A 24,516-nucleotide genomic window follows, 5' to 3' on the forward strand; every position below is an offset into this window, starting at 1 on the left:
TGCTTGATAAATCTTAACACTGCCATTGCCATGCTTTACTGCCAGGCTATTCAGATCTTCTGTTTGGTTCTACAGGATTCTGCATTGTCATTTTGAATTTGGTTACCAGCCTATTAAAAACGCAAAGGAATTTTCCACGGACCCAATGACCCATCATTTTTGAAAATAATTATGCTTCTGGCTAGGTTTACTCCACTTGTTTATAGAAGAAGGATTTCAGAAATGCTTAACTGTGTTCTGCACATGGTTTACAATGTGTCCAGTTTGGCTTATTGAATAAGAGGTGAGAAAAGGTGAAGATCCTCTGATAAAAACTAATTCCCGCTGCTTATTTGTGCTAAACAGAAATTCATCACTTGAGTAACATTAAAAAAAAAAAAAAAGAAAAAAATATTGGAAATCTAAAGTAAAAGTCAAAAACTTCCCATGTTCTTAAAATCACAGAAATTATTGTAAAAAAAAAAATCAACCTAATTAATCTTTTGTTCTTTTTGTCAACATTGGTAACAATATGAAATACACTATACAGTAAAAGTCCTGGGTTTTGATTTTACTTCTTTCATCAATACTTTAAAAAGTTAGAACAACTGCTGTTTATACAAACCAATTATTTTAAATTATTATTGAAAATCAGCTTTATTACTTTGGTTTACTGTTTCATTGTGACAAAGTAGAATTTTCCATGTATCAAATGTTTAAGTTTGCAAAGTTGTGTAAGCTTACAGTTTTCATAAGAGTAACAAAGCAGGTTAATTTACAAAAGTTTAAAGATGGAGAATAGTATAGCTTTAACTATATTTCAGCAACTATATTTTTCAAATGGAAAATTGAGCCATAAATCATTGTCAAAAATTTGTCACAAAAATATGCACCTTCTGCACTTCTAAGCAATTGCAAAGCTAATAGTTATGAATTCCACCACTTCTACGCTGAAAACTCACCTGTTTGCTTTACAATTTCTAGTTAATATGTGATATAAGACTTGATGTATCTGAAACTCATCACTATTTAAAGTGCTGTAATACTAAGCCATAGATACATTCATTTCCTAAAAGTTGGCAGTCTGGCATTTTCTAATATGTGAAGGGCTCAAGATTTCAACAGACTCTTAAAACAGGCATACATAGTGACCACACATAAGGAGATAAAGATCAAGTAAATGATCTGAAATTGGAGGACAGATATAGTAATACTGTTTGCTCAAAGTTTATGAAATGGAATGTAACAGCATTATATGAAATATTTGTACTTCTGTAAGTACTTTGCTTGTGAAACAGAATTTCCCCTTTCAGAAATCTAATTTTAAGAATTGCTTGTTACATTATCAGGATTTTCAACATAAAAACCCTGTAAGTATTGTGTAAATAATTTAGTTTCCTGTGTAGTAAAACAGAATCATGGGTATTTCCTATCACATCTGTGACAGGTAAGAATGTTTGTATATTTATTTTCTGCAGTTCACATTTCCCCTTACCTTTATCAATAGGAAAACAAACTAAGTGACATCATGTTTTCTAATTGTGGTACACTCCAGAGGAGACCTTAAAAGGATTTAAGATGTTAAAAGTATTTATCAAAATGCTTAAAATGCCTCTCTTTTTTTGGCACCTAAAGTCGAATTTGCAACACCTGTGCACTCCCCCAGGTGTTTCTTAGGGCCCTCAAGTTCATTACTATGCTGGGGTGGGCTGACCTTGTTTGGGGGATTCCAGCAAAGCACCTTCATCTTCTCCAAAATCTGGGCATTGGCTACACAGCTCCCAGCAGTCCTGCTGGACATTCACACAGGGAGTGCCTGCAAGTACTGACAAAACTCAACTTAGGAGGACATATATGCCTTTTTTTGTTGTTGTTGTTTTTTAAACAAAATTGCTGTTAGAACTGTTATGTAGCTATTGGGTGCAATTACATTTTGCTGCTGCTCTTCAGCTGATGGAAATTTCAAACACCTGTTGCGCTTCCTGCTCCTGCAAAGCCCTCGGCATTGCATTTTCCTGTACTTGTACCAGCACAAAGATCTTCAGCAGATGCAATGCTCAGAAGTTTGCATTCTTCTTCTCCTTTGCATTCCTGTGGCAGTGAGGAATTCTTGTTTTGAAGAAGCAAGTTGTTGGCCTGGGATCTTCTTCGTCACAAAGGGTAAGAGTACACTTTAAGTTAAGAAAATCTACAGTTTGAGAAGGCTAGGGGAAAAAAATACCAGAATACAGAGGTTTTAAAGTATTTAAAAGTAGCCTTTGAGACAGTTAAGAGATGATTTTATGGTCTTTTATGTCTAATGGGGGATGAGGGGCAAGGAATATTTTTGTTAGGCCTATGGGCAAATCCACGTATGCCCTGCATCAAAAGTCAGCAGCTGCTTGTGTGTGGGTCTGTATCTCTCTAGCTTTTTGCTTTGTCTCTGTGTGTCCCATATCTGAGTGATCTGTGTCTGTGGCAATTTTGAAAAGAATGTTCTGTGGCCAAGATCCAGAAGGTTTTGAAATGGCAATTTTGAAACTGCAGCAACCTCCGGTTGCCCTTAAGGAAGAAGCACTGTAAGACACAGATAGGTACTGTTTTCTGGCACTCCTTTTCCAATCTCCTTTATTTCATGTCATCAAATTTAATAAATCCAATGTCAGTGAATGTGATAATCTGGCAAGTGCAGCCAGTCAGATACTTAGTGGGATACTAAGCTGTCTTTAAATTCAGTTTTGTTCCCGAGACAAAAACCACAGATGGGTGTTTTAAAAGAATGAACTAATTGTTCCCACAACATGTGACTGCAGTATATCCACCCCATGAGTGGCTTGTACCCTTAATAAGCTTCTCAGAAAGAAAAGATTGTTGGAAAAGTACCCCTTTAAAAAGAAACTAAAAATCAAGAAGAAGCGAAAATATTTTATCATTTTCTGGAAAGCTAAGGCTGAAATTCCTTCTTTAATGGCAAGGTTTGACCCCTACTTAACTGTCTCCAGTGGGAATGCTTTAAGCCATGGAGTGGAAAAATGTTCTGTGATAAAAAACTCTCAGTTTTGATTGTGGACTTGTTCAATTAGCCATTTAAATAATGACATATGTAATATAAAATACAAAGTGTGGTTGGCCAGCTATCCCTATCCTGAATAAATGTTCTAATTCTTAGGTTGTGCCAGTACGTTTGCTCTCTGTGGACCCAATTTTCTGACATTGAGTCATTGAGTATAAAATGATTTACAATGTCTTTCTTTTTCACTTTCAATGAAGTACTTTTTCCACACAAGTGCTACTTCTGTGGAGAATGATGCCAGACACCCCTGTAAACCCATTGAGTTTACTTTTTCTGTTCTGTCACCTTCAGCAGAGATGGGAATTTGAAGTCATGTTTTGTTCCTTGGCTAGGTGCTCCAGTGGAGGTGCTTCTGGTGTGGAGAATGCCCCTCCTTTCTCTCCATATATGTGGGATTTAGGTAGAGATTTTTTTTTTTTTTTTCAGAATGCAAATGAGAATGATAAGGAAAAAAAAGAACAATCATAGGCTGAGAAAACCTGGCAAGGAGGGGATCACCTTCAGATTTCTTGGCAGGGCTTTTGTCTATGCTCTTTACTTAGCTTTGCCAAGGTTTGGGCAGTTACAGGCAAGCCCAGAAGATCTTTCTCTTTGTGCAGAAAGAATTTCAGCCACCTCTTTAACCCCTTCAAAAATATAGGTATCACAGAAGATGGTAAGAGCCAAATGAGATCTCTGAGTATGAAACTTTCAGACTGGTGTGGTCAAGTTGCCTGAATATATCTTTATGCTACTTCTAAACTGGTACCACTAACTGTGGCTTTCTAAAATGAGGTAAATGCAAATAAGTGGGTGAGTAAAACAGTGTTTCTGCAAACCTCCTGCCTCTCCTTTACTATTGCCAGGAGCCTTCTACTGCTCAATAGGGATTTTTTTGTGTGAGTTACTGGTTAAGCATAGGAACAAGCATAATGGTTTGGAGCCTGTTAAATGGATATTTCTAAGCTACTCCTGTTCTACAAAGAAAGGATTTCTACCTCCACAGATTTGATGTGCCATGTTATGCACAGCATCGGGTACTTGGAATGATTTGTCTGACAGTATTTCAGAAGTAAGCAATAAATCACAGTTGAAACTGCAAATGGTTTCTTGTTTAAGTTCAGTCATTTCAAGCATTGTCTTCAGATATATCCACTGACTCATGTATCAGGCAAAATAAATTCCTCTGTTTTAAAGTTGCATAATGTCATTACATTTTGAACACCATAGCCATATGACAAGGATGCCAAGAAAAACTATTTACAAGCATTGCTTCAATATTATTTAAATGAGACAAATTGGAAAAAATGTTTTTAATTGAAGAAAATGTTTTGATCATTTAATATCAAAATGGGGAGGAGTATTTTATTTTAAATATTTAAAGAAAACACTTCAGACAATCAAATTGCAAAGAGTAAATTCATAGGGCATTTTGGGGGATTGTTTAATGGTAGGCAGTAAAGATAATATCTGTTTCTAAGTAAATGGGGAGAGCATTGAGTTTTGCTGAGTTAGTACTTCTCACTATCACTTCAACCAACCCGTACATTAGTAAGATTGTAATTGTCTGGATTGTTACTCCCTTTTAAAATGGTTCAATTAGGTTCAGAACTAGTGATTTTTTTTCCTGTTTGTAACATCAGCTGCGGAGTAGGTACCTATATGAGTATTATACTGACAAGAATATAAGAACTAAGCTTGTTCAATCTGCTTCCTAATTAAGCATCTCTCCTCTTGTATAGAGATGCTTTTATATTTGCCTTCTATTGCCTTTCCTACCAAAGGGGTTTAAAAAAAGTGTTTAACCCCTTGAAACAGCAGAGTGATGAAGTGGGGTATGATTTGCCCTCCACCTCCATTCTCTGGTAAATTATAATGATATGGCTATATATTCTATGGAACCAAAATTAGCTTTCCAATAATTTGTATGAAAAGTCATCTGCAATCCTATGTGACACTGTTACAATTTTTATTAGTCTTGGAAAACAGAAATTTATTGTCTTGTTTTACAAAGTCTTGCAGGAGTCAGTGATGTATGGGAATCAAACTTCAAAAGCTTTTGCAACAGTAAAATAGCACACTTATAGTTTGAAACAAACAATAGTTTGAAAACCACCAGAGGTAATTTCAATTTATTTTTACTTATTTTACCTTCCTTTAATTAGGAAGTGTCACAATGCATACGAGAGAAAACACTACTAGGCTTCTAACTTTTAAAATAGTGTTGAGGTTAGCTGTGTCTAATGCCGTCCTCTCCTGAGTGTAAGCATTTGGCACTGCCCACTCAAGATACAAACAGTGGATGGACATAGGTGAAAACACAGATTTCTCTTCTATGCGACTAAGTCACAAGACCTGTGGTGACCCATGAAGTTCCAACTGGGTCATTAGGTGAGAAAAGAACCAGTGCCTTGGCAGGACAGATGTTGCCAAGGTCCTGAGATTAGTCAAAATATATTTGTAGCAAACATGTCTAGATTTTAGTGAGTTGACTTATTTGAGCCCAGCTAATTTCACTTTCTTGTTTAGTATTTCTTTCTTTGCCTTTGTTAATCAGATGCTTGATTTTTAATAGTAACCTGCATGATACTGTCCTCGATATTGACTTGTTATCATGACCAAGTATTCCTTGGACTTTCAAATGCAGAATTCCTTGTCTTCACCTACGTGAACAAGGGGAGGAAAAAATCCTGTATATCAGAACAAAGCTAGGAGTGTGGGAAAGCAGTTAGGGAGTGCAGTGCTGGCAGGGCTGCTGCTTCTGTGGTTCCTGTTCCAGGATTGGGAGCTGTGTATAGTATCATCTCCAGTACATGGCTTCAAGTAGCCAAAAATGCTTGCACATATTTTGATCAAAACCAGGTGTGAGTGGAAATGGAGGGCCGCTATGACTTTTGCAGAAACTATCATTTTGTGGTTTGTTGTGAACTTCAGTGCTGGCTATATTTGATAACTGTGGTGTTTATAATGAAGGTCTAGGGTGGTGGTTTCCATGGTCCAAACTGTCAGGCTGTGATACATGACCTTCACATTTATGCTGAATATAATAACAGCTCTGGATTCACAAAGACTCGGCTCACTGTGGCCATGTAGCTTCCCTGACTTTCTTGTGTGCCTACTGATCTATAGGAGATGGTGAATCATTAAACTAAACAAGGAAAATGAGGTTTGTCTGTTGGTAGCCTCAAGAATAAGAGACACAAGAGTAGTGATCTTGATGAATTGCAGTTCCATTGGAATGAAAAAGGAGCTTGCTGCACTTTGAGCCTAAATGTCACACATTTTCTTTCCTTGACTTCTCTTCCTGCCAAGATATGTAGGCCCAATATTAACAGTCAGGATGGGGAATCTGGGGGAAGATTTCCACAAAAACACAGTGTGATGTCTTTAGTTTGGCACAAAACATGCTTCTCTTTTTCCCCAGGCTCCTGCAAAGCTAAACATGTATGAAGACTTATCTTCACTCTTGTAAATATTCGTTTGGGGAATTTCATTTACATAAGTAGATGCCTAACCTCTTTCCTTCTAGAGATGGTTTAATGTGCTGAAACAGAATCTCCATTTTATAAGACGTACAGTTCTCTAAACGTCCAGATAACTATTGTGACAGAATAATTGGAGGTTACTATGGATCTTTTAACAGGGAGGAAACAATATGAGAGAGTCCTATTTTTCTGGGAAGTTTTTATTCTGTTGTAAAGTGCTCTGAACAAACTTGTCATGCTCTAATTTTTGAGCTTTTTATTTTTTCCATTTCTGGTGAGAGAAACAGCATACAAAGTGTTTGTTGTGGCACTGAAATGGCTTGTATGTATATTGGGGTAAAAAAAAAATCCCCAAATGATAATGGTTTGAACCTTGCACCTAAAAGCTGGGGTGACTCCAACCCTAGGGGCTTTGTCAGAAATGGGGCAGAGGAGTTTCCTAATGTAGGTGCCTACCCCTTATCTTCTCATCAAGTTCTTGCAAAAATCTTTGAAAAGAAAGGGAGAACTTTAGGGTGTGATTATTCTCACCTGTTTAAGATGCCTTCTTCATGACAAAAAGTTAGTTGTTACCCAGAAATAGTTCTTTCTATTGTCTGTAAAAAGAGATTATTTCAAAACTAGACAGGTACATTCATTGACACAATTGTAGCCACCCAGGGTCCTTCACTGCTACTTTAACACTTAGATAAATAAATATAAAATTGGTATTTTATCAAGACAGAGAAGTTTGTCTTATGTGCTAGCTGCTACGACTGAAAGGAGAGAATTTACATAAATAATTTATTTAGAAATTTCACTCTTCTAGCCATCTGGCATGTTCTTGTTGTTCCTATTCTCCATAAAAATATCAGAAATGTTTAGAATAATCTGGGCAATTTAGTAATTTAGGTAATTTTAAGTATTGGGTTTTGTTTGCATTCTTTTTGTTTTTTTGCCCTTCATTCTTTATCTTATACATATGCACGGACTGTTACAGACTGGATTTAATTTTTTTTTTTAATGTAAATAACAAAAAATTTAACCCAAAGTTTTCCTCATCTTAGAAGCTCTGAAGAAATCATTAGTCAAGGAACAATTCAATATTTTCTTGAACACCTTAAAAATAAATAGTATTTGACTCTAATTTGTTTTGTTTGCCTGTCTTTCCTTTTGGAAGTTGATTCAAGAACTTTCTTTGCAAAGAAAATTGTTGTTCCAACTTGTTAATGAAATTTATTGTTTGAATTTCATCTGTGTTTTAGCTATTTCTCTGAAATGTTCTGCATCTTAGCTGAGTTGTGAACCTCCAGCCAGCTTCCTGAATGGGTTCATTCCTACCCAGCCCCCAGTTAAACTTCAGTGTAGTGTTACAGATTTTTGGTACCAAAAAAGAGGTCAGACATTGTCTGTCTTCCTAGGAGAGCACCTTTCACTGCTAATACAAGAATGTGGTGGGTGATCGAGATTAAAGCTTCACTGTATTTTGTAGTCTCCTGATCACCTCAGGGAAGTTTCAGCAGGACCTGTTTGAGTGGCTTTTAAGTTTTGTAGTATTTATGCTACCTCTTTCCAGAGGAATCCAAGTGTGTGTCTGGCTTTGCAGAAATGTGGTTAAGTTCAATACTATAAGTTGGATGTGAGCAAACACCATTGCAGCTTTTTTGGATCTGAAGCATTTGGCAATAAATTATGCGTTACAAATAGACAGCCAATGCAAACATGTTCACTGAAGTAGCATCTGAAGACCAGCATTTCTGACTAATTGCTATCTGGTGCATAATACAGGTGCACAAGGAGCAAACAGTATTTGTCAATAAGGACTCAGTTAACTGCAGCTGTAAATTTATTCTTTTTATGGCTCACATTATTTTTTTCCATCTGGTGTAACCTTTGAAGTCAGATGTTGCATATAAGATTGGCATCACCCTGCTGGATTGTCAATTATTTGCACTGTATTGTCACTATGCTGGAGTTGAGAAGACTTTATAGACATCACAGACAATTGTCCACTTCTGGGGAGGGAATAGTTTTGTAACTATCACTGCCACTTTCATTTAAATAAATAATCATAATAAAAAGACTTTTAATTTAAGCCTGTGATGTTAAGGCAACAGCAAGGAGATTAAAGCAAAGAGAGGCAAGGCCAGAGTGCTGGGTGCTTCTCTTAGTAGAGGTGCTTCCCTGGGTGCTTCTCTTAGTAGATTTGTCTGGCTCCTCCAGTTGAATAAATTCCATTTTATCCTTAGCCCATTCAAGGAGAAGCAGGCCTTTTGCAAGATTGCATTTTCTCCTGCCTCAGGAGCTCCAATAATTTTGCAAGTATAATTGTTTTTATGCTGCTGTTGACTTTGCATGAGCTGTGCAATGTGATGGTTGTCTGTGTCACAGAGACATTGATCATCAGCTGGGGAAATCAATGAAAAATGTTATGTGATTTTTTTTTTTTTTTTTTTTTTTTTTTGTCACAGCTGGTATTGTAAAACATTAAGAAAGGGGATGTGGTGTAAACATACACTCTGCCATTCTACTAAAATATAATGATGGAAACTTGTATGCAAGTGCAAATATAGCTATTTACTGCTCCCGTCTTTTGTGGTACACAGGAATACTTGTCACTTCACCTGATGCTTCTGAGAGTAGTGGTGTTAAAGCTCTGTCAGCCTAAATGTCAGTATTGATGGCTGATTTAAATTTCTGACTCTGTTTGGTGTATTTACAAAAGCCTAAGCTGGTCTAGAGGACCAGTGTGCTTTCATAGCTCATCACCTCAACGGTCTTGTCTTGGGTCTGGTGAGAGAGTTCTCGCCTCCCTTGGTGCTCTATTTCTCCATATTCATAAACACTCATGGGGCTGGAATTGGGGAATTTATGAGCTCAGATATAGTGGGTTTGATGCAAGTAAGTGCACTAGGTTTAAAAGAAAAAAATATTTTGGGTAGTTGCAATATGCTTTGCACTTCAAACTTCAATTTTTCACCCCATTAAAAAAAGTAGAATGATTCTCACATAGAACTGAAAATAATTACAAAAGATTGTTGTAAATTTAGTGACAAATTACATATATTACCAAAAACCAGAATTTCATTCAACTTGGTAGGAAATCTAACTTGCCATTCTAATACTTCATTATTTACTTGTATCATTATCCTTTTGGGTTGTTTTTGGTCACTGTAAAATTTCATGAGACTTCATGTTAAGTATCAAAGTATGAAAAAAATGTTAAACCATGTCCTCTACTCTGAAAATAATGGAAGAGGGTTGCTATATTTCTGAATTTCTTACTCTGGGTTAAATCAATTATTTCAGCACTATAAAGAAAAAGCTTGTGTATCATGCAATAATTACCACATAGACATTCTCTAACACTCAGAACAAACATCTGGATCATGTTGACTGACTTTTCACCATGGCAAAAAGGATGAATGAAATTTAATTCCTGCTTTCTGATATCATTAGGATTTCTTCATTCCCACAACAGCTGGGGCTCTCAATGTATTATAAGCATTTTCTTTTTTAAGTGTTGCAGATGTTTGTGAAAAAAATTCACACAACTTACCATGAAGCAACTCTTGTGTCAAATGTAGTAGACAAATGAATTACTTTACATGAAGTCTTTGTTAGTCATTAATTTGAACAAATTATAAAACCCTGATGTCTTTGCAAGATATATTAGTAGTATCAGAATAAAGTAATAACAGCTAATTTTTTATGAATAGATTAAGCTGTTACATGTTCATTTTCTGCTTGTGTTTTTGGGGGTTTAATTCTTAGATCTGTTTGTATGTTTGATTTTTCCTAAGTATTCCTAATGCTCTATTATCTCTAGAATAATATTCTTAATACAGCATGACCCTCTGTGATAAATGTAGTAGACTGGCTCTGGGACAAAAAAAAGCTGTGCCAAACTGTGGTCTGTATTTTAGGTTGCTTGTTAGGTTTAAAAGAGAAAACGTGCATTAAAAATAGTTTGACTCTTTTATGTGGTGGATTAGCCTGGTTTAGCTTCTTTGAAATCTGGTAATCAGATAAAGTTCTGCACAAAGCAACTGCAGCTCTTTGCACTAGTGCTTGCGGTGCAGACCAGCTTGAGGTCAGTGATCAAAATGAAGGTACGTTTCAAAGAATTTCCCTTGGGAATGTGCCCTGAGAACTGCTGATGGATCAAAAGCACTGGTCTGTGGCAATGAAAAGACACAGAGAAGCACTTACTGTCATGGAAGTACAAACTGTTTGCAATAGCGCTTGGCATCTTTTGTAAAGTGCATGGCTATCAGGACAACGGGAAGCATGACAGCCCGCCTTACGTACTTAATCTTCTGAGCAGAATTATTTAACCAGCTGTGGCACTTCTCTTTCATGTCTGGACAAGGAGGCCTAGGCACCGGTGTAGGTTTTCTGAGAGTGAACCCGGTCCATTTTCTTTGACAGTGGAGCTGATTCAGTGTTGCTGAAGTGAATGTCTTCATCAGTGGGGCTGTCCCTGGCCATCCTGTCCGTGCCTTCAGGTAGCATTGTGATGTGCACAGTCAGAGGGAGAGATGGGAGTCCTTCAAAATAGAGAAAATAGGGGTTTTGCTGCCACTCTTGAGCATGAGGGAAGATTTTCCTACTGACTCTCTATAAAATCCCAAAATTGCCAGCATTTCTGTTGTTTGGACTTTGTATCCTGGTAGAGGTGAACATGAATAATACCATCACGCTTAATATCTTGAACTTGTTCTGCCATGACAGCTGTGTGTAATGACTGCAGACTTGAGTGATACAGAAGTAGTCTGGTAATTAGCCTATAGCTAGAATATTTTAAGAGGGTAAGTGCCAACACAGGATAAGCAGTACCTGTGTTTAATGATAAATGTAACAAAATAAATAATGTATTAAAGTCACTGGAGTGATTGTAGAAGAAAATTGCTTTAATATGTCTTACACATGCAGTAGGCCCAGGATGACAATCAAAACCTAAGAACTGCCTGGAAAGCCTTATATCAGTGAGCAGGAAGTTGATTACAAACAGCAATTTACATTTTGGGACTGTTAAAACTTGTGGTTATTGTGCTTTGTCTGTGTTGTTGTATTGGAAAGAAGAATTCCTGCCATATGGGATATCTGTGTTCATTTTGCTCCTTTGTTTTGATGTTGCTCCTTCCCATATGACTACTGCTATGTACTAGGACTCTCCTCAGTAAATGTACAGACTGACTTCTCAGAAGCCACTTGGAAAGTTACACCAAGATTGAAGGGAATTCATCTGTAAAATTGTAAAAGTCTTTTTGTGTCTGAAGCTCTGATGAGTGCACTGCAAATGAGAACATTAGTATAGTTATTATGTCTCAGATCAATTACAACTGAAATGTTTTCAGCTAATGTATGCAGCTGCTGCTTTGTCATGTTGATATCCAGAACCAAATGGAGAAAGAGGAGACAGGAACAGCATGAAGGGCAAAAAGATATAATGGGATTTAATTTTTTAAGTTAGGTTGATATGGCACTCTCCTTAGGTGGGAAAAAGCAACAGCAAAAAGGAGGAAGAAGAGATGGGATGCCAAAAAAGACTAATTAGGTATGGTGGCTGCTGCTCCCCAAGCAGATGTGCTGCTAGTGCAACAAACGAAGAGTTATTTGCAAGCATTTCTTGCAGTTTTTCCCCCTAGTCTTTTCCTCAGAGACTGGAAACACTATCCCAAAAGTAGCCAGTAGCTATGCTTTAGCTCACACTCAAGTATGAAAGTGCCAGAGGTACTTGGCAAAGGGGCACAGAACAGAAATGGATTAGATTTTAAGTGCTGAAATGTTAATGGGGCCCAGGGAAAGTTGTCTTGTGGACATATTATTCTGTAAGTATCCAGTTTGTACCTTCCTCGGAAATATTCAATTTTAGTCAGCAGTAGATAAAATATTCTGGCTATAAGCCTGATTCATGAAGGCAATATTTGTTAAACATTGTTTAAAGCTATACTGACAGATACTTTCAGACCATGGTTAAGAAGGTACACAAATTGAAATATTACTCAGTACTGGTTTAAAGTACAGAAAAACCCATTTCTATTCCATTTGCTTTAAAACATTAACCTTAATGCAAAACATAAAAGAATAGATGAACTGAAAAGTTCACCTTGTGTTTATGCTTGTCTGTGTCCTCTGTGACATTGGGATGATGGGTGAGTGAGACCTGCACTCCTACTTGCACTCCTTTGCTACCACCAGTAAAAAGGATTCCTAAAGGGGCAGTGCTCGTATTTCCAACTTTGCTGAGATATTTTCACGCATCACCAGAATAAGCTTGCTCCCAGTTCTGCTTCATGACTGAACATGAAATGTAAAAACAAGACAACAGAACAGAAGTGACAGTGTTTTCTTGGGTATCTAAGTTGTTATTTAAAAGGCCACTTGTTATTTAAAGTCCAATTATTATTTTAAAAATCCAGTTTTATACCCTCTAAATTCTTTCCTTATTTTTTTACAGTCTTATCTTATAATGGTCCTGATACTGATGGCACATTGGACTGACCTAGCATTTCAAATCAGAGATGTGCTTTTGAAGCAAGTCTCTGGATTGTTCCCAGTTTCAATTAAATTTTGGGGGGGTGGATGGGGAAAATGGTGGGAGAGGGGGTGGCCTGCAAGCATATAAAATAGATTCCAAGAACATCAAATCGAGAAATGTCATCTAGGCATCTAGTGTGCTCCTTTTTCAATACGGGGCATCTGGTATGCCCCTGATTTCAGTTGCATTAGGAGGAGGTTTTTTTTTTTTTATAATTAAGAGTAAATGGTAATAGAAAACAAACAAGAAAAAGGAGCCATTACTAATAAGTTTTTGTTAAGATGATGCAAATAATTAATGTTCCATAAGAGCTTTTCTTCAGTAGAAAACTGGAACTTTTAGCTTGTTGATTTTCAGATTTGGGGATGTCCTCCAATGAAAGTGCACTTTTTTCTGCATAGGTCTGCCAACAGTGAGCGATGTTTCAGACCAGTCAGAGCTGTGCTAGGCTTTTTCTGCTCTCCCTAATAATTTTACTATGGAAAAGTATCAGAGAAGAGCATAGTGGTGGTGGAGGTGGTATTTCTCGGAACACTCTTACAGATTAGGAAAACACATGGTTCAGAAACCACCCAAAGCAGAGGAAGTGGTTTTGGATTTAATTCATTTTCTTATACACATTATTGGAGGAAAAAAACAACCAAAACAAACAAAAATCTATGAAAAATCACCAAATAAAAACCAACCAAACAATTAAGCACAGCAATAAGCATACATGTGAGTAGTTACAGTTTGGTGGCATCAAGCTTAAGTACATATTTTACTGTAAGAAGAAGTCTCATTTTGGTTTATTTTGACTACTCTGACCTTAGTCTTATCTTTCTTTAACCCTTATTTTAAAACAGGCAGTGAATTATTTTTTTCACCTCATTTTGTCACAGTACAGGGGTTTTTATGAGACTCTGCTACATTACCCTTCAATGTTGCCCTTGCCAGGATGAAAACAAATAGTTTCTTGCGTGGAAACAAATACTGAAAATCCCTGTTGCATTCACCTTATCACTTACCAATTCTACTATTCTCTTCACACTCTTGTGCTTCCCTTGTAGTTGTGCATCAAAATGAAAAGGTAGGCATGTTTACACTGACCTGATGTCTTCATAGGGTTATTCACTGTACCTTTAAGATGCTGGCTTGCTTTCTTCTCTTTCTGCATCTTACAGAATTATACTATGGACCATTTTCACTGCACTATAAATAAGAAGTGCCACTCGCATTGATTGCCTGTGTTGGGACTGGGATATTGGCCCTTCCTGTGAGCTGATTTTACTCGGTAGTACAGGAAGCTAAGCTGAAGAAATAGTTATTTTACACAATATCTGACTCAGTGTTTCACAGAAGGGAGCAACGAGAACCCAAAGACTCTGAAGGGAAGGATGAAGTCCTTTTGATTATCAACTGGGCCCATAAAACTGCAGCCATGATTATTTTTGCACGTCTCTTAAACATAAGTTGGGAGTTGGTAGTGGTCTCTGGGCAGGAGGTTTGAACTGTATTAAGGAGATATGAGAGTGAAATGAGATCACATGAACTAGAAATTATGCATAATTTGCTTATTTCTTGAAGTTTAGCAGTTATTTTGAGCTCAGTTGTGTGGCTGTGTCTCAAAGCACATGAAAGGTGAAGTTATTTTAGACATAGAGCAGGGGATAATTGAAGTATAGAAACTTGCCTCTAACAAGAAATGATAAAGCATTTGCACTTTTGCAATGACTGTAAAACCAATGACTTTGAGCTATGATGTTTTAACCAGTCAGTGACAGTTGATTCAATCAGGTGGATGTTTGCTAGTTAGGATGGATTTGCCAGGTCTGTGTCATATCTATTTATAAGAATGGTAATAAAAAGTTCAATGAAGCAAGAAGAAAGCTAAATTCAATGTTATAATTACAATGAATTAGATTAGAATTATAAATATTTATTTTCTCAAAATAATTAATGGGGAAAATCCTGACTATTCCAAATGGGAATAGTTAGTTCTGAGATTTGCACGTGACGTATTATGTGTTAAAGAGCTTGCTGATTCAAAAATTATTGCTGATGAAAAATTATTATTGTCCCAAAAGTTGATGTAGGTTTGTTTATTTCTCTGCTTCAGTGTAAATAATGTTTTCTCACCAAAAGCTGGGACTGCTGTTAACCAACCCTACACAAAGCCTTTTTGGAAGTGTCAATTTATTTTGTCTTCTGTTTATTTATAGTATAAATATCTCTCTGTTAGAAATTTTTGTCTGAACCACTTCGCTAGTAGAACATAAAACAATCTCTTATGAGGAGTTTAATAATGTAATGGAAGTTCATTGTGTTCAAATAAGTTTCAATCTGCAGTCCTTTCTGTTAAAGGGCTGGTTGCAGGGAGTTAGCACCTGTCTGTAATCTCAACAATTTCTGCCCAGTTTTGGGAGGAAATTGAAATAGAAGAAGTAGTAGCTGATAAAACTGAGAGGAAAAGGTTTGGATTTCAGGTGGCTGTGCGAATAGGTTCAGCCCCTTAGCTCTGCTTTAAGAGCAAAAGGGGGCAGTATACTGAGTGTAAATGTTGAAGAGGCAAGACAGGAAGCATTACCCTTCCATACTAATTTGACACCTGATGCACGTCTTTATATTACACTTGCTTTGAGGTTAGTTGAAAATATTTTAACACTCAGCACACTTGATTTCTTCTTTTTTTAAACTGGGGATAGCCTGGGAACCATCAAGTGCCAAATGTTTTCATCAAAGCCATAAACAAAAGGGGATTCTATAGGAAATCCATTTATTCTCAGGAGGTTTCAACAAAACACATTTTCACTTATTCAAAGTGGAAGAATAAATCTGCAGCTCTTTTTAAACAGACTTACTTCATGGCCCTAGGAGGCAGACACAGTACTGGATTTAAAACAAAAGCTGTAACAAAAGCACCCTCACCAGGCTCAGTAAATTGTGGTAATATTTTATAGGTCTGCAATACGTCTGCATATGAGAGTGTTCAGTTACTGCCCAACCTAGCAACATAGATAGCCTATGAAGGGGAAAATATGTGCTGTGTGGATGCTGATTTTTCATCAAATTAGGTAACATTGAGTGAACAGTCTTCTTAAACAAAATAAAGAACTGTGCTCTGATAGCTGTGCTCATGAGATACAAAATTGCTTCTAAAGCAATGAAAATCTTATACAAACAACCTGGTGTTTTACCTGTGTTTAATCTTTCTTGTCACAGATCATCTTTATACATAAACACACTGGTAATTAACCTTGCCTGACTTATTTAAGGATTCATGTTTGCTGCCACAGCAGAGGCTTCCAGCTCAAACGCTGGGCTGATGTTACTGAATAAATACAGTGGGGGGAAGATGACTAGTTTTGGAGGTTGGCTCCTGCCCCACATAATAATCTATATATATGGTTTTTGGTGGCAGAGACTACTTCTGCTTGTATTTCTACCAAGCATTGGGGTGTCAGGAGCTATTCAACCGCTTGTTTATTTAGTACAAAATACAGAAATATCTGCTTGAGTATATTTTCTGGACGGATCAGGTTACAGCATCTATTGGAACTCTGGTTTAGGGTTATTTATGGGCCAACACATGCAAGACCATTTGCAAGCATCCCTCTTTCCATGCTATATCAGAATACTCCACAGAAGTGTACTTAAATCCAAACTGCTACAGACATTTGACCAGTGATGTGATGTGCGGACATGAAATGCAGACTGCTGCAGGAGTACAAGCAAGGCTTTCATCTGATGATCAGTGTCCTTCCTCTTCAGTGATAGCACTTGCTATCACTGAAAATATTCTTGCCATCCTGATCTTAGAGTCTAAGACTATAACATACTCCAAAACAACACCAAAAAAGGATATTGGAACTGTCCGATTTCTGTTGATTTCTCATCTGTTGTTTATAAGTTTGGTGGAAAAACCTATTCTTACAAAAAGTTCATTTGTAAAATCCAACTAAAAATCATAATTCTTATCATAAGTTAAAGTGTGTTTTAGTTGCAGAAAACACCTTTTTTCTTACAGAAAATTGTTTGAGGTTTTTTTAGTTTGCTTAATAGAGAGACAGTATAAATAAGTATTATGCATACTACATAAAAAATGGAAATGGACTGCAAAGTTAGCAGTGCAATCCTGATATATAAAGCTACTTAAATATATGTTATGTATGACCAAATAAAATCAGCAGTGGGAATTTCTGGTTGGTTTTGGTGGGGTGATATTTTGTGTGGTTTTTGTTTGTTTCATTTCATTTGGGTTTTGTGTTTTTGTCCTGAAGCTATGGTTTCCAGATGTGTGGGATCAGCAGTAGTCTTGCAAGTTTTGATGATGTGTTGTGGCTGAAGGCTTGAGACTTTAAAGATGCAAGTTATGTGCAGCAAAAAGAACTGCAAGGAACTGCAGACAGGCTGGAAACATTAATGTTTAGAGCTCAAAATTAAAGCATATAAAAAAAGAGTAGCATAGGAATCCTTATATTTGTCATAAGGAACATTTCAGGCTGGCAACATATTAAGAGAAGATAGTATATAAAACCTCCATTACTTCAAATTGTGTTATACTCTGTGATAGTTACAGTACATAGGCTGAGCTAAGAGGACAGAATCCTTTCTAATGGATGTTGCTCCATTGGAATTCATGGTTTTTAATATTAGCTGATAATCTGTACTTTATATGTATGTGTCTTTACAGTTTCCCCTGGAAATAAAAAAGCATATGATTGCAAAAGTCCACAAGACAAAAAAAAAATACCCAACATGATGATAATTGGAAGATTTAGCAAGTGTTATAGATATGTCTTCCTAGGATAGTAACTTGGCTGCTCCACAGAAAATGTTGTAGACATTTTTTGGTATAATTACCTTATTCCCTTGAAGGTTTGTTTGTGTTTTGTTGTTAGATTCTGATAATGCTGGTGCAGCCCACTTTAAGAATTAGAAAAGACACTGCTTTTAGGGTCAGTTCTTGCCCAGAAACTCCTAATGTAGCTTTCTCACAGAAGTCACAGGAACAGCATAAGAAGCAGTCTTTTAATAACAAATTACTCCAAGTCTATAGTCAGAATATTGGGAGCTTTGATGAGAATGGAAATAAAAATGAACAGGAATGGATTAATTGCTTGCGTCAGCACTAGACTGAAAAAAAGATAGCATCCACAGTTGGTTTCCAATTAAAATTCAGTTTCTTCAGAATAGGAGCAATGCATTAATAAGGGAGTAAATGGTTTAATTCTTTCTTGAGCAACAAAAACATTTTGGCATTGACACTGTCTTTAAGGCTTGAAAAGTAAAAGTATGACTTAAGCCCAGCAGATAGAAATAACAAGTCAGGACATGTTTCCTAATCACATTTACAGAATATTTTCATCTACCCATTGGATTAAAAACTATTTTTAAGGTAGGCAGATTTCCTTTCCTCACCATAGTTAATGATGTTTTTTCTTTTCATAAAAAAAAACCCCAGTAGATAACCAGTACTCAGAACAAATCTTGGGTTGTTTGGGATAAGATTCTAAATGTGCTTAGATCTCTGTGCTCATCCACCCATGAAAAAAAGACCAAGCCAAAACAATTAAACCAAAAAATCAGCTTTCTCCTTGAAAGAATAGCTATAGGGCCAATCTAGCAGGTAATTCACAATCCCTAAGAATTTGCCTACCCTTTTCTAAGGAAGTTCTGCTTTCACCCCCAATGAAAATCAGTCCAAGATGTCTATGTAACTTCATCATGCTGTCTTGAAAAACTCATAAGTTATGGTGAATTGAATCTTCTGTCTATTCCTCACAGTAGCTGAATTATAATTGCGTGTACTTCTGGCTTTTGGATTATTCAGTGGATGTCACTGTCACTGAAGCCTTGAAGTCATGAACCTCTGCAGGGTTGTGTACAAAGAGCAGCTGGGGCTTGAGCTGCGAAACTGCATCTACATACAGAGAGAAAGGAAAGGAGGCAGTCACTCCTCTGTGGGGAAGGGGGAGCAAGAGTTGCTTCAGTCTCACAAGCCAAATTAATGAGCAGATCATGTGAGATACAGATAATTCCCACAGGGACAACTAAAACATCTTCCTTACCCTCCCCTTTGCCCCTCCCCTTTCTCCCCAAAATGAGACAGGTTCTGATGGAGTGATTTATAAACCTTGTGGGTGGAAGATGTGGAAGACAAGGTAGCTCAGAACGTAGAGAAGAGACCAAATGTTGTCCTATTTGGATTCAAATCTGATGTTACACTTTTAACTGTATCTACCAGCCATGTAAGAAGGAGGACCTATGTAACAAATGCCCATCATTGCCTATAAGTTTGTTCCTATATTAAAATTTGTATACCTTGCTGACTTAACCTAGTTGAGGTACTTGGACATTTTAACAAAAGGATATATACTATTACATTCTCTAATACTTTTATTGCCCTAATAAATGTCTTAGGCTTTCTGTCCTGTTGTCTATACCAATTGATTTTATTTAGCTAAATTGAAAGTTCATGAATGTTGTTTTAAAGAAAAAAAATGATGAGTGAATTGGTTATAAAATATCTGAGGTGAGAGGTTATGACAATAACAGGAGACATTTAGGTTTCTTCAAATGCAGTAAGTCTATGTAAAACAGAAAAAGAAAGATCTCTGTACAGATTTCAGTGAATTTGGTGATAAGCAATGAAGAATGTATATCAGATACCAACCACAGATTAGTCTTTCACGTGGCAGAAACTTTCACTGTCTCAAACCACTTCACGTTTTTTCCAAGCAGCATTTTAAAATATAATTTGATTTCAAATGCACTTTTCCCTTAGACAGATATATTTAATTTTCATAGAGTAGCAGTCAATAGTCTTTGTGAGCTTCTTGCCATAGTAAAATAAAGAAATCTACAAAAAAAAAAGCCAAGATCAGTCTTGTGACTGACAGTTTTATTAATAAGATGATATGAGAGGAATCTTGGAATCCAGAGCAATAGATTGCTAAGGCTCCTGCTCCCTGTGGACAAGAACGAGGTATAAATCTTAAAAATTAAATTCTTTACATTCTTGAGACTAAGTTGAAAACAGTAATTTATATTCAGGCCTGCTTGGGCTATTCCTGAATAAAATAGTGCAGCATACACTATGATGTACATACATATCCAGTAAGCTTTTCTCAGTCTGACATGTGCTACTGCCACCAGTCTCCCACCGGTTTATAAATACAACTCTCTAACAACAATCAGATCAGCTGTGTGGTGTGTGGCAACATACAAATACTTCATAACCACCCACAGAAATGTATGCTGTAAGCTCTTTAAATATAACAAATGTGGGCATTCTGTATCTTTGTACATTTGCATTCTCTGATAAAATATACCTTAAAAAGATAGTGGTAATACAAATAACTGTGGTCAGTTATAACATTCAGGCTATTTCAGAATTATTTCAGATGTGCTCTATTCTCAGTTGTGAGTTCAGCTAATGTGAAATGTCACATTCTGTCACATTCTGTCATTTTGCACTTGCAATAGCAGAATACTTGAATAGAGTTCTTAGTAAGTCGCATTGGACATGGATAAATATCTCTATAATACCTGTGCAACTCAGTTCCTGGAAAACTCTACACTGGACAGTAAACAGCTTCCAAGAAAAAACAATTGACCTTCGATTTGAAGAAATATGATTGCCAAATATGTCCATGAACTAAAACTGTGATGTTTTGACTCACAAAACCTTTCAAAACACTTCTACATACAAAGGACATCTTCAGCAAAGATTTGTCAAGGTAGTGTAGCAATAGTAGTACTAGAGGCAAAAATGAACCAACCAAACCAACTCTACACACCCATACCAAAATAACCTAAAACCAGCAAAAACCTTCCAAAACCGGAGGAAGATATTTCAATTCTATAGGTTTTGTACCCATTTTGGTATCACATCTCTCATGGTAAACCTATACAATAAGATATTTAGATAGACATATCAATGTTAAAGCAGTTTTTGTAAACTTTATAGTTTTTTCTCAGTTAAGATACCTTTTTTTTTTTTTTATGCTTATTTTAGGAAGACTTATTCCCTGCCTGCACATCACTTCCACGCTGTTCTCTTTTCAGAAGGAAAAGAATCAATTTCTGAAGTGTCTAACTATGAGATCTGTAAAATACAGCTTGGAAAAAATTTGTGAATGAGGCTGAAAATTATGGGTCTTAAGGAGTGCTATTGTAATCAACGCTTGCACAGACAGGAAGAAGAGATTTCTTGTCTTAATCTGCACAATATGCATTGTAAATGGGCTGAACAGATAGTCAAGAGCAGTCTATGCTATGGTTCAAGAATAGGGAAGTTTAAAAATACTGTGAGGAATATAATGAGTTCATTCTCTTACATTTTGGTAGCTTCCTTGCAGCTATTAAGAGGGCTGTGAGCTATAATTTCCTTCCACAAGCTGAGCAATTAAATGCCATCTGAATAATGCAGATTCACAGGATGGATTCCAGTATAGACTTTTCTGAACAATTTTAAATCAGAAAAAAAAACGAGAATGCCCACTCATTTAGGTTTTTTCACTGTCTTTTAACAAGAGAGTGAAAATCACAATAGAAATCTGCTGTGCATTACACAATTATACAGTTTCTTGGGGTAAACAGGATTGTGATACTTAACATCTTACTCTCCTCAGTATTTCATCAGTGTTGAACTGCATTATTGTAAACTGAGCTGTGTCATAAGTAAATCTGTACTATTTTATAAAGGTACTGCAATCAGAAACAAATTACATTATTTGAAATCTGGGCTTGGGCTGGTTGTGTGCTTGTTTGTTTTCACAAATAAAGGAGAGTACCCAGCTTTAAAACAGAAATGAGGATAAGCTACCTGTCATGGTCATCATAGCATCAATAGGAGATATTGTGAATGTCTCAAAGTTAGCATTGCTACTGGATTATTTTGGTGCAAAAGAAAGTCTTGTTCAACCAGAACTCTGTAGTGGGATTCTGCTCTGTGTACAACCACTCTGACTAGTGGTAGAGTGGCTAATGCCTTGGCAGCCCTTTGGTAGGGAGAATAAACACTGAGTAATCGGCAGAAAATAGCCCAGGGAAAAAGGAAAATAGGATCATTTCTTTCCCAACTAGAAGTCTATGAAGAAGGTATGATTTTATACCTTGCAAAACATGCTTTGCAACTTCCTCCCTTCACTTTCCTCATCTTTTGGGTTTGTTTCTTTTGGGTGGACTCAACATTGGGGTAATAGCATTATTCTTGGTTTAAAAACACGACTGATGAAAAAAAGCTGTATCTGTTGCCTAAAGTTTGTGGTCAAAGTGCTAGACTATGCAGCTGCTGCTGTTTTTACTATTTCTTCCTTTGTTGTCATAGTTTAAGGTGAGATCCTGTCCTCCACCCAGTAATTATTGGGGCAATTATTGTTTAGATGTACAGTCTGTACTTGAGTAAATACATTTGAATTGGAAGTCTGTAGTTTTCTGACCTTGTATGTTGTCTCATTGCTCAAATAACATACATGACTCAATCTTCTGCAAACTAAGAATGGCTATGTACTTTTTTTTGTGAACCCTTTGAGCATAACTCATTTGCCATGAATTCAGATTTACTGAAACTTTTGAACAGGTGTACAATATTAGGTGCCTGTAGTTTCATATAAGCTTGCCTGTGTCGAATACCTAGGTGGAATTTGGTAAGACTCAAGTCTTGTTTAAAATGCTTGTGTGATTAGTTTTTGTAAATAATGAAGAGTGTGTATTTGTTGTTAAAAGACTATTCTTTAAGACAGAGCTCTTTTGTGGGCTGCCCTGGACCGTGTCCTGTAGGGTGACCCGTGGAGCTTGCAATGTCTCCACCCCAGATCTCACGAACTGAACCCCCAGCTGATCAGCTGCCGGTGCCCGGTGCCCGGATGTAGTAATTCCTCTCACCAGAGACAGACAGAAGTGCACTCTGTGTAGTAATCCAACTGGGTTTTATTGTGGGGTCAGCTTGAGGGTCCAGAAGGGTAGGATGAAGGAAGGTAGGCGGGGAGGGAGGCAGGTGAAATAGGCGAGGAACACAAACCACAGCAGAAGGGAGCCAGGGACAGAGGGCAGGCAACTGTCAAAGGCAGGAGCCAGTGGCAGAAGCCCCAACAGGGGGTGGATACAAAGTATATAAACAGGGGGAAGGTAGGAGGGGACAGGGTACAAAGAACCAATGGGGATAAGGGTAGAAGGAGGAGTTGAGGTGGCGTGACATGTACTTGACCGATAATAGAATGGGAGAGGACCAACTGCAACTTGGGAGCCAATGGGAGAATGAGGAGCACAGAACCCTCTAGACTGTGGGAGTGAGCCCTGGGTGACCGGCAGGCAACTATTAACATGTGGGAGCAAGGGACCTCTGGCAATTGACACAGTTACTCTCCCTGACTTAAACATATGAATCCTCCCAAGGCATCCCTGCCTGGTTCCTCTCAACCCGGACTCCCATAATCTTTTACAGATTAGTCATTTGTGAAAGAAAGAAAAAGTCTAAAAGGCTTCACAGGAGAAAGTGCTGGAGTGAGTCTCAGGAAATCTTGGCTGGGCCATACACTTTCTGTATGGACTTTGTATCTCGGTTCCTTCTGTAAAATAGAGGTATAAGTATTTCCCTGTCAAAAGGTCTGGGGGAAATACTTTTATTGTTAAGGAAATAGTGAGAAGTTCAGATGGTAAAGAAAAAAGACTCCATGGTAAATAACTGAACATGGAAGTATATGCAGCTGAAGTTTGAGATTAGTGGCTTAATAAAGCATTTGTCCAACCCTGTCATATAGTTTATATGGCCCACTGCTGTCGCATGTAAAAATAAAGGCAATGACCGTAATTTAAGTTTTGTATTATCTTTGTGGCATGAAAGGATGAAGAAAGACTACTGTTTTCCATCCTTAGTTAATGCTATTAATGAGTTTGCTACAGAGCTATAACTCTTTGCACCTTAATCGCAGCTAGGGTACTTAAGAAAATTTGGTACTTGGTAACTCTGTCCTTTTCTTTCTGTTCCTGGATATTCCTTAATCAGAGCTAAAAATAAACTACCTTTTCCCTTGTCTTTTTTTTTTTTTCCCCTCCATTTTGTCTTCTATTTTAACAGGCATCCTTTTACTTTCAAACTTGGGTTCTTGGACTAAGCATCATTGCACTTCATACTCACAGAAGTTTTAAATAATATTAAGTAGTGTGAAATCGCTGCTACAGTACCTAGAACATGACGGTAACTTAAAGAATTTCATAGTATTGGGCAAAGAAAGGTACAAGTACATTACAAACAAGGAATGTTTTTTTTTTCTGGTTCATAGCAGTTTTGGGTGAATTTTGTTCAAGTGGAGGAATATGATAATGTAATAATGGGAGTATGGTGAGTTTAGCTCTTGGTGATAGCAGCTACTTTTCTTCATAGAGGTCAAATAAAGTCAGAACTGAATAATGCTTTTTTAATATGATGGTCTAGGATTACTTTAAAATTAGAGGAAAAGAAATAGAGCACTAAATCAATGCAAATCTAGAAATTCCAGATGTGAATTGGCGAA

The 24,516-nt window shown here is 37.0% G+C and overlaps 1 long non-coding RNA gene across 1 annotated transcript in view; it reads left to right on the plus strand.

Annotated features, from left to right (window-relative positions):
• Positions 1 to 1,887: 1,887 nt before the first annotated feature.
• The window catches only part of LOC137473359 (uncharacterized), a 29,803-nt gene continuing 7,174 nt past the window's right edge, over positions 1,888 to 24,516 (plus strand). Inside the window, exon 1 of the long non-coding RNA XR_010998715.1 lies at positions 1,888 to 2,139. This is a non-coding gene — a long non-coding RNA (uncharacterized lncRNA). The remainder of the gene's footprint in view (positions 2,140 to 24,516) is intronic.

The sequence above is a fragment of the Anomalospiza imberbis genome, chromosome 4 (genome assembly GCF_031753505.1).
Source record: "Anomalospiza imberbis isolate Cuckoo-Finch-1a 21T00152 chromosome 4, ASM3175350v1, whole genome shotgun sequence".
Classification (NCBI taxonomy): Eukaryota; Metazoa; Chordata; class Aves; order Passeriformes; family Viduidae; genus Anomalospiza; species Anomalospiza imberbis.